Consider the following 11,165-nt stretch of genomic DNA (forward strand, 5'->3'; position numbering starts at 1 on the left):
TAAGTCACAAATTTATTTGTGGGTCAATAAACTAAACATTCCTGTTTAGCATAGTTCGCAGATGCTGAGTCATGGATCCTTTTGACGTGCTTTTTGTTGCCGATAAAGCTTATTCTTTTTATTTTGTTGTTTATTTATATTCAATACTTGTCGTTTACAAGATTTGAAACTGTGGTGAAATAAAAAGTTTATAATAAAGGTAATCATACAGCTTCTGCATACAAGGGTGACAGAATACATAGTAGTGGCCCGTTTAGTTCTTTCAGTTTGTTTTGATCTTATGATATTTGAAATAAATTTTGGAAATTACAAATATATACAAAAACAGTCCATTACAAGAAACAACACGTTTGCGTGTGATGCACTTTGGTGGCATGGCTTATTGGGCTGCGATCGCTCACCTTAAGGTACTGGCAGAAAACCAGCACTGTTTGACTTCTCTCGGTCAGTATTTATGTTAAGTCAGGGCCATTTCAGCACAAACTGTAGTCATAAGTACATTAAAATTTTGTCAGTTGTTATAGTATTTGTTTTTCTCGCAATATGTGTTTTGTATAAATGTGTATAAAATTAATAATGAATGTTCTATGTGCTTTTATGTTATACTCTGTGAAGTGATTGTAAATGTTTTGTTTCTGTTTGTATTTGTGCTGAATAAACGTGTTATCTATCTATCTATCTATCTACCCCTAGAATTTCTGAGTCATTCAACTCATGATAGCCTGATAGATGTTTACGTATAAGTAAAGCAGATTCTCATGACTAAGTACCGAATTACATGCATTTGCCAAGTTTTATAAAATCGATTAACGGAAAGTGGGTGAAATCCAAAAAACCAGTTTCATTCCGTAGTTTGTCACCCTTAGAGGTGGAATATTTTCTTCAAATTTGAATGGGAGCACTATTAAGGTACCATCTTTCCAACAAAAACGAATCATCAAAATCGGTTCACAACGATCAGAGCAATCTCGTAATATGCAAAAAAATACAATCGAATTGAGAACTTCCTCCTTTTTGAAGTCGGGTAAAAAAGAAGAAATAAATGGAAGAATGCCAGTCAGTTTTTCAATAGTTATAAATTTAAGTATTCAGTTTTGCAAATAGCGTATATTCATTATAACCTTATCGAAATCGATAATAATTAAGCATTTCACAACAATGCCCAACGTGACGTAGTACACGTAGGGCCCTGTGAAATAGGATCGGAATTCGCTCGTGTTTCCATAACCCTTCACGCGTCGTCCTAGAGCGTCCTACACGTAGCGTATAACACGTCTACTTTAATTTGGGGTACCCAAGTCATCTCGTCATCTCGTTTTTGGATATATGTTTGGTATGTCAAATTCAAATTATCTTTAAATCATAGGTAAACAAATTACACTTGAAATTGTCATATTGGATATACTAAAACCTCAGAAAAATTACCTAGAAACTAAACTAAGTAAATAAATACAAACAAGTACACATTTACCAAGTCCAACTTTTATTTCAAATGTCATCGAGACAACATGGATTCCCACGAAGCGTTTCGCTTCCACATTTATATGGCGAGCGGTTAGGGTGTGGAATTTCCTGCCTGCGGACTTGTTCCTCGAACGCTGTAACTAGGACCTTTTCAAAGCAAGAGTGAATAGGCATTATTTAGGTGTGCATGTTACATCGTCGACCTCGTCACTTTATTTTTTATAAAAAAAATGTAAGATTATATCTATAAGAATCACTACCACGGATTTTTGTCTTACAATAATGACGTTTAGTATAAAGCTTTTGTATAACTATCTTTACAGGTGCCTCAAAGTAAAGTTGACGTCGCTTTTTGATCAATTTTTTTTTTTGTGAAAACTTCACTGATTTTGTATGATATTTTGTTGGTTCATTCATTCAAAGTGGTCCATATTTGCTATAAAGCATCTGTGATACTAACAAACGTTAGTTATTCCGTTTTTCTACTTTTTTGCGATGGCAAAAAATTTTTATGAAAAATCAATTTCTAAAATGTCAATATTTTATAGATCAAAGATTATTTGGTATCCCAAAAAAAGACATCATTGAGTGTAAGAAATGCACGTTTCTGAAAAACTAGTCGTAAGTCTCGCACAAGTCTACATTAAACTTTAGTTTTTCATAACTGATGGCTACTATTCTGACATACTTAAATATTTGAAATTTTTAATGTCTAAATAATTTCCTAATATCGTGTCTGTGACTCCATCACACGTGAGTGTGACGCTAACAAGTAGGTTCAGTTGCATGCAGATTGAAGACAGTGTTTATTGCATAGAACGAGTATTACAAATTTTATTCAAATTTAGTTATAAATTTATTCATGATATGTCATAAATTTAATTGTAACTTATTTGTGTTTCAGAACAAATGTTTAATCTGTTTTGAAATGGCAAGTCCATTTCAGAACAGGTATAGAAAATATAAATGTCAATGTTGCAGTCGGTATGCGAAATGTAGTAAACAAAATATAATGTGGTTTGGATGAGGGTTTTGACCTTTGATCATATTTTTTTTAATGTCCTAAATTGACTTCCCCCTTGAATGACCTCCTTTCTTCCATCATTCCTCGTCCTATTAATATTTAATCCATCCTTATGTACGTGTATTCTTCTTTTATTATCGTCTTGTAAGATTTTGCTCTAATAATATAATGCTTAGTTGGTTGGTTCCGTCAAAAAACTTTATCTAAAAACAAATACCTTGCTGCTACTTAAATGTTGGCATTTTTGATCAATATTAACTGACGACAGTAATCAAAACTGACACTGACCCAAGCCTAGTGGTCGCCATTAAGGAAATAATAGAATAGAATAAACAAAATATCTACTAGAAGCATTTTTTACGATACCAAGTGACAGGACGAACAAGTCATGCGTCTGGTGTTAAGCGACACGCCTGTAGCACTTGCAGATCTACTAGGAGCTTGAAATCGCAAAGGTAAGAGGATCTGACCCCACTGCCACTGCGCCTATCATCCTGAGACATAAATTGACAAGTCTCAGGTGAATGCAATTTCACCACACTTCGTTTGAACTTCAACGTGATAAAATTGAAGTGCTCGAGTAATACTCAATGATCGCTAGGTCGTAAATAATCAAAATCGTTACTTAATTAATCGTGATTGGTTCGTTTACGTACCTACCGTTTATTTCACTATTACAAGTTTTTATATACTATATTTAAATTGATTGCGTGACTACTTAATGTCTTAATTTTATTAATTTCACATGAAGCCTCCGTGTATCCGTGTGGAGTCCAATACTGCCTCCTTGGTCGAATGGTTACCATTTTGGACGTAGAGGTCCCGGGTTCATATTCCCGAGCCGAGAGAATTTTTTTTAAGCTACACGCCCGTCCATAACAATTAGAGTGCTACTCAGAGCTTTAAATTGCAAAGATTTGAGGAGCACTACAACTGCGCCCGTCACCCAGAGACATAAGTTGACAAGTCCCATGTGCCTGTAATTTCACCAGCAGCAGCTGAAATAAGTAAGGTGGCAGTACTACCCTGGACGACTCTTTCACAAAGAGCTCTAGTGCTACGAAATATTTATATGGCCTATATTTATTTCTCTCGTGAGTTTGGGTGTAATTTGTGGTTGTCTATGTATGTGTCCATGGCACCCGCGATACAGGGTTTCCCTAGTGCGGGGGTATGAGTGTGCGCTCGCGTTATTATTGTCATCTGTTTAACATCTTTTTAAACAATCTGTATTTATAAAGATGGATCAGACCAATTTCATTGGTAGATATGCGCACAGATAATATCCTTAGGTCTATCGTATATTTTTTGTAAGACTGTTATTGTAAAAGTAAACGTCTAAACCATTCTAGCAAAACAGTTATTCCCGCTTCTCGCCCAGTAACTCGCCTCAACCTTTTCAAGGTTATTCCTTAAACGATTGTATTTAACATAATTTTGGTTTCTGAGTTTTGTGGTCAGGATAACGAAAAGTTAAAATTTTTAAGTTTCTCTTTATTTAAAGACAAAAAATAGAACACACAAATTAATCCTAAAGTAGAGATACTGAAAAACAATGACTATTATAAGAAAATACAATAAATTACAATAGGTACATAATAGGTAATGAAACTATTTTTCCGGATTTAAATTTGGGACCATTTAAGGGCCCGGAACGTCGGTTTATTAGGAAAAAACAAATGTACGCGATTTAAATCCGGAAAAATAGTTTCATTTCCTATGTGTAACAATCGCGAAAACCTATCTCGATAGATACATAATTGTTCCCTACACACCGTCATTTCTGTGCTAAACATTGACTTAGTAGGTCAATGGTACTAAATCCTAATTGCAAAGAAAGCGCGCGTGCACACTCTTAATTGTTATTAACTTTAAATTAGGGGTAGTTTTCAAAGAATAATGATTCGAAAGAAATTACGTTACAGAATCTGTGTGAGTGCGCACAATTCTATGTAAAACATAGTGTCTTGTGTAGTTTTTTAATAGCTGTAGAGCTCCTTGTGAAAGAGTTCGTCCAGGGAAGTACTGTCACCTTACGTATTTCTGCCGCCAAGTAGTAATGTCAACATTACAGTGTTCCGGTTTTAAAGGGTAAGGGTGCTGGTGAAATTACAGGCACATGTGACTTGTCAACTTATGTCTCAGTGCAGTGGCAATACCCATAAGATCTTTGCGAGTTAAAGCTCTGGGTGGCACGCCAACTGTTATGGACAGGCGTGTCGCTTGCCACCAGGCGCACGACTTATTTGTCCCATCTCTTGGTATTATTAAAAAAAGAATCGTGCGCTATTGTGCAGTTTAGCAGTTACGCATAACTGGATACCGCCGGCTAATAAAACTCTTAAAAGTTTGTCTTATATTCCATAAAATGTGTTCAATTCTATTAAGTATACGACCAATATTTTAACTTACAGTTGTGCCATCTTACTGGATGACCTTTCAATCTGTCTAGATCCAGTTCTGAGATAGACTTTACGTTAGAATTATTCTATGTCTATCTAGGTTACTTGATAAGTACTGTTTGTGGGAACATTTTCTCAGCTTGCTCGTCATCTAGTGGTAGGGAGCTTTCAGATTTAACGATGTCAGTTGAAGCAATTCGAATATTGGCAGAACCGAACTGAAATGACGTCACACTTAATGATTACTCGAATTCCTCGACAGGCAAAGGCTACAAACGTTATTCAGAACATAGTTATCGAATGAAAGTGGTAACGTCCTACCACACGCAAAATAGGCGCCTTGACGTCGAGTTGCGGACACCAGCCCGTTACACCAAGTACCAAGTAGTACCGAACGTCCTATTGTTTGCAAAGTAAGAATATAACATGGAAATCTCTTATTATTTGAAATGAAGTCTGGATTTTGTTCAATTTTATTAATTTATTTTAATGCATTCCTATATCTTAGGCCTTTAAAGTCTTAAAAATGTACATAAAAGGATTAATAATATACATAATTTCAATAAGAAAGAAGATATCCATAATATTATCCTTAGAGCTAAGTCCAAACTCATGGTACCACGATTTCGTTTAACCAAGGTAAACAACTCTTTTATGGGGAACTGTATACGTTTTTACAATAAGATTCCGGAGCAAATATTAAGTTTGTCATTTCCTAAGTTTAAAAACTACATTAAAAATATTTTGATCGAAAAATCATATTACAAAATTGAAGACTACGTGTTAGATAAAGATGTATGGAAAGACGACACGGCTCCAGAATCCACACAAATTTGATTCAAAGTGTACATACTCCATAGCATTTAAGTTTATTTGAAAAGAGCAATCCCTAGAGTTTCTTGCTCGTTCTTCTCAGGGAGGTCAGCGTAGTGAACGAGCAGTAGCTTAAATGTGACGATTTCAAGTGTAAATTTATTTTACCTATGGAATAAATAATCTTTGACTTTGACTTTGATTTTCAATTTTCTTATAATCTATTTTACCGACTAACTCCGTAAACGCTGTTGGATAACGATATAGTATCAGAATCTGAGTCCAACGTTTAACTCGAATGTTCTGAATGGTTCGGAAAGCGCCCTTCATTTCGAGAACGATATCCAGTCGGACCATTCGGTTAAAATATCAAAGAGTTATGAATCGGGGTCCAGCTCTATACGAAAACTTTCAGACATCGAAACCGTTAAGTACTCCACCTACTTTCTCAGTTTATCGCTCTTATTCGTATAATTTAATATATCTCCACTTAATATATCTCCACCTGATCAGGTCTGATGTTAAGTCCCACGTTTTAACGCTTCTCAATATCACGGCGGCGCCAAAACAATTACCAAATGATACCCATCCTTTTACCAACAACCTGTAAAACATAAAAACAACCATAACGTTCAATAAATACGTTTCGCTTTTAAACAAAACAGCAGTTACATTTGTTTGCACTAAAATTCACAAAAGTATACTAAACTACAATAGAAATAAAGTGCAATATTATTTAAAATCATAAAAGCTATCTCAAATTTTGAAAAACAGACTATAACGCTTTGGAAATAAGGTGCATAAAGGTTTATATAGAATTGAACTTTCGGATCTAGAGCGAATTCTAAAGTTAAGTGTTGTCCTGGATCACGAATTGCATGCAATTACATAGGCACTTGTAACAATCTACGTATTTTGTAATAATATGTTAAATGTATGCAAGAGATGCCACATTTTTAACCATTAGCAGCGGTAGCACGACAAGACACGATTGATTGATTTGAGACGCGACGCGATATCTTCTTCTCTCACCACGGCGCTTCTCGCGGAAGTCACTCCGCCCTGTGATGGTACCACTACAATAGGTCATTTCGTATATTGAACAATCCAAACAAATATTATAAATACGAAAGTAACTCTCTATTACTTTTTCACGCCTAAACCACGGAACCAATATTGATGAATTTTGGTATGAGATAAATGGGACTTAGAAGAAGGACATAAGCTACTTTTGTCATAAAAATAAATCTTAGGCCGGCCACATACAGTCGGAATCCTGTTTTCCAGCTAAACCATACATATCACGGACTTATCACACACACACAGTACTATTCCGTTCGAAATTTCTTTCGAGTCGAAATTCAGTACGGTGGCTTGTGCGTTTGAAATTTCACATGGAAAAAGTCGTTCCGAATGCATGCCTTCCATAGATTTTATAGGGCCGCAACACAGTCGTTAATTCCGTACGTATTTTCCGGGTTATAGCTTGATTCCGCTTGACTGTACTTACTTTTTGTTTTTAAGATTTAGGCGTAAGTATATCCTTTCTAGTTAGAATTTTTAATTAAAAAGACAAAAAAAAATGGAAAAAGTTTCGTTGTCATGTGACCTAGCAAGAATTAAGTCTCTTTAATTTTCACCGGCCAAGCCAGATATAGCCGTTTCATTTATGAAAGAGAGTCCTCTAAGTAATGAAGTAACTCACGTTTGTAAAAATTTAATGATAATTTTTGCGACGACCAATGGTGGCGTGTTGTTTTTGTAGACACAGATTCAACACTAAATGCAGCGTTTAAAAAGACTCATATAGGGAGTCTGCGCCATTCGAATCTTAATGAGTTAGTTTCAAATTAACAACCTTTACAATGATTGTTAAAGTCGTTTCACGGTATGAACAAATTTTCGTTTTTTTTATAATTAGGTCACTTTCATTGGAAAGATGCAATCGACTAATTACCTTCGTGGAATCTTTAAAACGGCTCTCTTGAAAAGACAGTAGTCATTTTGCAATAGTGGCATTATTAAGCCAAGGTTGCGACTAGGTATCAATTTAAATGTACAGGATGTTATTATAATGATAATTTATTGAATAAAGAAAAACAATGACATTACAAGGTGCATGAGAACAATAAACGATAGCTGTACTAGAAGATAATAAATGCCAATTAAAAGTGGTCCCTCAACTCCTAAACTAGGATATACTGTATCTTAGGAGTTAGTGATTCCACCAACATTGGGTATTAATTATTGTGTGCGTGAGTGCTTGCGTGCGTGCTTACGTGCGTGCGTGCGTGCCGACGTGCGGACGTGCGTGAGTGCGTGCGTGAGTGCGTGCGTGCGTGCGTGCGTGCGTGCGTGCGTGTGTGCGTGCTTGCGTGCGAGCTTGCGTGCGAGCTTGAGTGCGTGCATGCGTGTGTGCATGTGTGTGTGAGTATATATGGATGTTGTGATAAAGTGTGTTGCGGATGTTATGATGGTATGATAAACGTATGGCAATTATATGTTATGATAACACATAACTTTGTTTAAAAAGTACACAGTTTCTGAGGAAACACGTACAGTTAATAGCACTTTAATCTTAATACTTGAAATTTCAATTCATCTGTATGACATTAAGGAAAAGAAGTGTTAAGGTTAATGTGCTTTGACTGTACCTATATCAAAGAGAATAGGAATACAAAAATAGTATGTAGAAGTAATAGTACCCGACTCAATGTAATAACAAGGTAGTCCATGCACAATCAGTTTTAAATTAAGGTTTAAATTCAAATCTATAGCTCTTATAATAAGAACGGTTCAAAGGCCGAAGAGTAAAAAGGCTACAGATAATAATAGAAATATCAGAAATGCCTAACGTAAATACAAAAGGTATAAAAGGTGTGAACACACTGATGAGCCAAATCGAATAGACAGATGTATAATTGGGTGCGTCTACCGCCCGTCGTGTGTGGTTTAAGTAAAAGATTAATGCGGATTTAGTAAAAAATATAAGTATCGATTCAAACGCGTGTAAAATATAATAGAAGAAGAAAGAGCTTCTGACGCTTTTCTTGCCCAAATGCTTTGTATTCGCGTTTGAATCCACACAGACACAACAATCTGCTTCTGAGTCTCTACAGCGCCGTAAATTCGCTTTCGTGAAACGCGCGTTGTTTGCGTTTTTGAAATACATCGTGTACATATAATACAATAAGCATACATTAGGCAACTTTTGGTTTTATAGGCTTGCCTGTAACTTATAAGAAAAAGGTTGCTATATAATAATCTCTACAATTTTCTATTTCATACCATACGCCGAGGTGAAGTTTCAATTGAAACTGATCCATAGCTTAACAACAATATTTCGCTTCATAATAAATGTACAACCTTAATAACACCATCTAATTATGCAATAACAATTAACTAACCGATTTTTATACGCTTGCATTTTTTTCGAGTTCCAATAGGTTTTATAAGCTTAGGGATCCGTCATAGTCAAATCAATTTTTATGTTTTGGATTTTTGGGTAAGTTATACATATTTTTCATCATCAAAGTATTATGCGTCTCACTTCTGGTCACGGGACTCCTCGTAGGAGAGAGTTGAGGCATAGTACAAGAATACAAATATGGTAACTCCATACAAGCGTAGTACTGTGGCTGTGGTTTGTATGTGTACGCGCCCGCCGCGTGCTGCACACGTTCACATAATCTCGCGGTGCAACTCGCGTTCGGAACCCGGCGCTTTGTTAATTGGGTATAACCCACTAATGCCCGAAATCGAGCGAAAACTATTTACAACTGAATAAATCGAGTTTTGCTTAAAATGTTTATTGCTTGTTTACATATTTTACCTTTCTATTGAATCGATTCGCTTGAAAATCGTGTTGTAATCAATCAATACAAAAAGTCGTTAGATCATATGTTGTGCACTAGAATCGAGTTTGATTGATTGTACTAAGAACGAGTCCACATGATTGTAAAGTGGATATTGTGTAGAGTTGCCTTTTTTGGTATAAGAAAGATTTTTTATATCCAACTTCCGTATTATTTGTAATGGTTTCCGCCCACGATTTTGGGAAGAAATGGGATAAAGTCCGACGCTTAGTCCGGCAAATACACGGGCGGGTTGATTGGGTTTTAACCTACTGCCCATCTCTGCTCGCGTTGGATAGCGCTGGTCATCTCACACACCTTTCATTATTTATGCGAATGTGTGCGTCTGTCGGCCCTGCACATTCCACACATACAAGCCGCGTTGCTACTTTTTTGTACTGAGTTATCATACTTGTCTTATCGTACTATGGTTTAGGTCACAATCGGGCTTGTTGGCCCAATGTGGGTTGGAAACTTTACACGTCCAAAGCTTGTGAAACTTCCTCGTAAATTAAGTACGATGTTTTCTTTCAATGTTAGCGAAAGGTAGTGCTGGTAAACATTTACAAATGTACCTAATTCAAACATTATTTTAAATCTATATCATGACAATTATATTAAACTTTATTAGTAGTAGAAGAGCTCCCTATGAAAGAGTTCGTCCAGGGAAGTATCTATTTTTATTTCTATTTCAGCCGCTAAGCAGTAATGTGAGCATTACTGCGTTTCGGTTGTGAAGGGGACGGGTGCTGGTGAAATAACAGTCACATGGGACTTTTCAACGTGCGTCTCAACATGACGGGCGCCGTTGCCCTTCAGATCTTGGCGATTTAAAGCTCTGCGTGGCACTGTAACTGTTATGGATAAGCTTGTCGCTTACCACCAAGCACACGATTTCTTAGTGCCGTCACTTTATATCATAAAAATAATAATATATACGGAACCCTTTTCTCCGGTTAGTGCTGCGTGTTACTGAAAGTTATTTTTGACGTGTATGGCCTAATAGGTTAGTCATGTTGCTAAATAAAGTTTTGTAAATTATTTCTTTTCATATGTACTCCAAATGATTGACATGAAGAGGTTTCTATTGGTATAAGTATTCTGCAATATTTAACTGCTAAAAGTGTCGGTGGTTCAATTATGAGGAATTGAAACTTACTTCTAACGTCGTACTGCTGTGCACGGGGTTATAGATTCGAGTAACTGAATGCGTCACCTTTCTTGAATTATTGGACGATTTTTGTTATGACACGTCATTAAATTATTAACAACGTCAATTTGAACGTACTTCATTCAGAATAGGCTGGTTTGTATTAATTTTTGACATACCTATTTGATGCACATGCGACTTGTCAACTTATGCTTCAGGGTGACATTTGTGACCTAAAAGCACTGAGTGGTACTGCAACTGTTATGGACAGTGGTGTCGCTTACCACCAGGCGCCCGATTTATTAGGCACGTTACTTCGCACTTCATAAAAAAAACCAAGAAGTTTTGAGTTACGTCTATTCGTGTTAAAGAAGACAACATATGGTTCACTGCTATGCACATGTCACCTGTAAGTAGTAAGTTCAAGTCATGGTTCTTTACCCAGACTGCGCAACGTT

Source organism: Hyposmocoma kahamanoa, unplaced genomic scaffold, assembly GCF_003589595.1.
Source record: "Hyposmocoma kahamanoa isolate Upper Pololo Valley unplaced genomic scaffold, ASM358959v1 64, whole genome shotgun sequence".
NCBI lineage: Eukaryota > Metazoa > Arthropoda > Insecta > Lepidoptera > Cosmopterigidae > Hyposmocoma > Hyposmocoma kahamanoa.